Consider the following 5,416-nt stretch of genomic DNA (forward strand, 5'->3'; position numbering starts at 1 on the left):
ATTTCAATCGATTGTAATCCCAAGATCCAGTATCATCACATAGCGTATACCATGTCAACCCATTATCCTTCAAAGATAAAGGAAAGACCTTCTTCTTGACCTCATCCTCGGGCACACCTGCAAGCTTAAATAAACCACAAACTTCATCTACATAGATTAGATGCAAGTTTGGATGTGATGTTCCATCTCTTGTAAAAGGATTAGCCAGCAGTTTCTCAAGCATACCCCAAGGAAATTCAAAGAAAATATTTTCAGTAGGTGCAGCAGGTTGAGGAGCATCTATCTGTGCTTCCGGTCGAAGTGAAGTTACCCCGAACAAGCCCCTCAAAGGATTAGTATCCATAGTGACAAGTGACAATAAATTTCAGCACACTATATGAATGTTTCCTTACCAAGTTCCACTTACCAAAGGTGCTTCACTCCCCGGCAACGGCGCCAGAAAAGAGTCTTGATGACCCAGAAGTATAGGGGATCAATCGTAGTCCTTTCGATAAGTAAGAGTGTCGAACCCAACGAGGAGCAGAAGGATCTGACAAGTGGTTTTCAGCAAGGTAAAATCTGCACGCACTGAAATTGTCGGTAACAAGTGATTATGTGGTGATATGATTCGTAGAGAGCAACAAGTAAAAAAAGTAGCAACGGTGCAGCAAAGTGGCCCAATCCCTTTTGTAGCAAGGGACAAGCCTGGACAAAGTCTTATAGGAGGAAAAACGCTCCCGAGGACACACGGGAATTTCTGTCATACTAGTTTCATCATGTTTATATGATTCACGTTCCTTACTTTGATAGTTTAATATGTGGGTGAACCGGCGCTTGGGTACTGCCCTTACTTGGACAAGCATCCCACTTATGATTAACCCCTCTCGCAATTATCCGCAACTACGAAAGAAGAATTAAGACAAAGTCTAACCATAGCATTAAACTAGTGGATCCAAATCAGCCCCTTACGAAGCAACGCATAAACTAGGGTTTAAGCTTCTGTCACTCTAGCAACCCATCATCTACTTACTACTTCCCAATGCCTTCCTCTAGGCCCAAATAATGGTGAAATGTTATGTAGTCGACGTTCACATAACACCATTAGAGGAAAAACAACATACAACATATCAAATAATCGAACGAATACCAAATTCACATGACTATTATTAGCATGACTTATCCCATGTCCTCGGGAACAAAAGTAACTACTCACAAAGCATAATCGTAATCATGATCAGAGATTTAATGAGTAGCATCAAGGATCTGAACATAAACTCTTCCACCAAACAATCCAACTAGCATCAACTACAAAGAGTAAGCAACACTACTAGCAACCTTACAAGTACCAATCGGAGTCGCGAGACGGAGATTGGTTACAAGAGATGAACTAGGGTTTGGACATGAGATGGTGCTGATGAAGATGTTGATGGTGACGAGTCCCCTCCGATGAGAGGAGTGTTGGTGATGACAATGGCGATGATTTCCCCCTCCGGGAGGGAAGTTTCCTCGACAGGATCTTCCTGCTGGAGCTCTAGATTGGTTCTGCTCAAGTTCTGACTTGTGGCGGCGGAGAAACCACGAAAAAGCTCCTCTGTGATTTTTTTTCCTGGACGAAACCCTCCATATAGCAAAAGAGGGGGCCAGTGGGCCAGTGGGCTGCCCACCTGGCACTTCTTCGGCTAGTATTTTTAATAAATTGGGAAAAAATCCCCGTTGATTTTCACGGCGTTTGGAGTTGCGCGGAATAGGTATCTCAGCTTTGCTCCACTTTCAAGCCAGAATTCCAGTTGCCGGTATTCTCCCTCTTCATGTAAACCTTGCAAAATAAGAGAGAAAAGGCATAAGAATAGTACCGTGAAGTGAAATAACTGCCAAAGAAGCGATAAATATCAACATGAAAACATGATGCAAAATGGACGTATCAGCGGCGGCTCCGTCTATTGAAATGCTATGAAAACTTCTCTCCAATTTTTTCTCTGAAGAAGTGATTTTATAGGATAGGAATTAGGGTCAGAGGAGCCAATTGGGCTCCACAAGCTATCAGGGCGTGACCAGGGGGCGCCCTGTTAGCTTGTGGCCCACTGGTAGTACTTCTCCGGTAGGTCTTTGCTCCATAAATCCTTATAAATTCCACAAATAATGTACAAAAAGTTTTGTTCGATTCCGAGAATTTTATTTCTTCAATAACACCAAGGTTATTCTACTGAAAACAATGTTAGTCTAGGTTAGTCTCATTCAAATCATGCAAATTCGTGGTCAAAACCAGAGCTAAAGTGTTCGGAAAAGTAGATACGTTGGAGACGTATTAACACCGCCATGCTTAACTCATTGGTTATCCTCAAGCAATTCAGTTCATAAACTGAAAGTGATAAAGAAAACGTTTACAAACTCTCTTGTCGTTGTTATACATATGCTTAGCTAGTGTTCAGGTTTTAAGCAGAAATCATAAATAAACACATCCATGAAAATAATTTAAGCATCATATCCAATCATGGAAATACATAACCGAGGGAGTCCGAGATTCTCGGGTCCTCGGGTGGTCGGTTATTCAATATTGGATGATCCCACTGGACCGCGAAGGAGAAGACCGAGCTGTTGGGGAACGTTGCATGGGAAACAAAAAATTTCCTACGCACACGAATACCTATCATGGTGATGTTCAGCGACGAGAGGGAGATTTTATCCACATACCCTTGTAGATCGCTCAGCAGGAAGCGTTAATAAACGCGGTTGATGTAGTGGTACAGCTTCGTGATTCAAATCACCGTCGTCCCATGATCCATCCCACGATCCGTTCCGATCTAGCGCCGAACGGACGACACCTCCGTGTTCAGCACACGTACATCTGGATGACGATCTCGGCCTTCTTGATCCAGCAAGAGAGACGAAGAAGTAGATGAGTTCTCCGGCAGCGTGACGGCGCGCCAGTGTTGGTGATGAACTATTCCTGCAGGGCTCCGCCCGAGCTCCGCAGAAATCTAATCTACAGGAAGAACTACGAGGTGTAGGTTTGAGTTTCACGTGGCACAAGTTGTGTCTCAAAATCCCTAAACCTCTAGTATATATAGGAGGAGGGGAGAGGCAGCCTTGGGCAGCCTTGGCGCACCAAGGTAACCCTCCTTGGGTCGGCCGAAGTGGGAGGGAGGAGTCCTTCTCCAATCCCACTTGGATTAGGACTCCTTCCTTATTTTCCCACCTCTTTTGGTTTTTCCACTTTTTCCTCATGGGCTTTCCTTGGATGACTTTGTCAGCCCATTATGCCTTATTGTACATCCAATAAAACCACGTGGACCCCTTGGGGCATGGTGGGCCCACCCAGTGGGCCCACGGAACCCATTCGTCACTCACCGTACACTTCCGGAGATGCCCGAAAACTTCCCGGAATCCAAACACCAACTTCCTATATATCAATCTTCGTTTCCGGACCATTCCATAAACCCTCGTGACGTCCTTGATCTCATCCGGGACTCCGAACAACCTTCGGTCACCAACACATGTAACTCAACTATACTAAAACATCATCGAACCTTAAGTGTGCAGACCCTGCGGGTTCGAGAACTATGTAGACAGGACCCGAGACACTTCTCGGCCAATATCCAATAGCAGGACCTGGATGCCCATATTGGATCCTACATATTCTACGAAGATCTTATCGGTTGAACCTCTGTGCCAAGGATTCATATAATCCCATGTAACATTCCCTTTGTCCTTCGGTATGTTACTTGCCCGAGATTTGATCGTTGGTATCCCTATACCTATTTCAATATCATTACCGTTAAGCCTCTTTACTCGTTCTATAATACAAGATCCCGTGACTCACACTTGAGTCACATTGCTTGCAAGGCTTGTGCGTGATGTTGTATTACCGAGTGGCCCCCCGAGATACCCCTCCGTCACACGGAGTGACAAATCCCAGTCTTGACCCACGCTAACTCAACGGACACCTTCAGAGATACCTTTAGAACACCTTTATAGTCAACCAGTTACGTTGTGACATTTGATACAAACAAGGTATTCCTCCGGTGTCAGTGAGTTACATGATCTCATGGTCATAGGAATGAATACTTGACACGCAGAAAACAATAGCAATAAAATGACACGTTCACATGCTATGTTCATAGTTTGGGTCTTGTCCATCACATGATTCTCCTAATGATGTGATCCCGTTATCAAGTCACAACACTTGTCTATGGTCAGGAAACCTTGACCATCTTTGATCAACGAGCTAGTCAACTAGAGGCTTACTAGGGACAGTGTTTTCTCTATGTATCCACACATGTATTTGTGTTTCCAATCAATACAATTATAGCATGGACAATAAACGATTATCTTGAACAAAGAAATATAATAATAACTAATTCATTATTGCCTCTAGGGCATATTTCCAACAGTCTCCCACTTGCACTAGAGTCAATAATCTAGTTCACATCACCATGTGATTTTAGTGAATCCAACACCCATACAGTTCTAGGGTTTGATCACGTCTTGCTCGTGAGAGAGGTTTTAGTCAACGGTTCTGAATCTTTCAGAACTGTGTGTGCTTTACAAATCTTTATGTCATCTTATAGATGCTTCTACTACATGCTATTCACAAATACTCCAAATATTTACTCTACTATACGAATCCGTTTTACTACTCAGAGTTATTCGGATTAGTGTCAAAGCTTGCATCGACGTAACCCTTTACGACGAACTCTTTAATCACCTCCATAATCGAGAAAAATTCCTTAGTCCACTAGTTACTAAGGATAACTTTGACTGTTGTTTTAGTGATTCAATCCTGGATCACCTTTGTACCCCTTGACAGACTCATGGCAAGGCACACATCAGGTGCGGTACACAACTTGGCATACTTTTGAGCCTACGTCTAAGGCATAGGGGACGACCTTCGTCCTTTCTCTTTCTTCTGCTATGGTCGGGCTTTGAGTCTTACTCAAATTCACACCTTACAACAGAGCCAAGAACTCCTTCTTTGCTGATCTATTTTGAACTCCTTCAAAAACTTGTCAAGGCACGCATTTCATTGAAAGTTCTATTAAGCGTTTTGATCTATCTCTATAGATCTTGATGCTCAATGTTCAAGTAGCTCTATCCAGGTTGTCCTTTGAAAAACTCCTTTCAAACAACCATTTATGCTTCACAGAAATTCTACATGACTTCCGATCTTCAATACGTCAACCACATATACTTATCAGAAATTCTATAGTGCTCCCACTCACTTGTTTGGAAATACAAGTTTCTCATAAACCTTGTACAAACCCAAAAGCTTTGATCATCTCAGCAAAGCGTATATTCCAACTCCGAGATGCTTGCACCAGTCCATCGAAGGATCGCTAGAGCCTGCATACTTGTTAGCATCCTTAGGATTGACAAAACCTTCTGGTTCTATCACATACAACTTTTCCTCAAGGAAACCATCGAGGAAACAATGTTTTGA

This window comes from Hordeum vulgare, chromosome 4H (genome assembly GCF_904849725.1).
Source record: "Hordeum vulgare subsp. vulgare chromosome 4H, MorexV3_pseudomolecules_assembly, whole genome shotgun sequence".
Lineage (NCBI taxonomy): Eukaryota > Viridiplantae > Streptophyta > Magnoliopsida > Poales > Poaceae > Hordeum > Hordeum vulgare.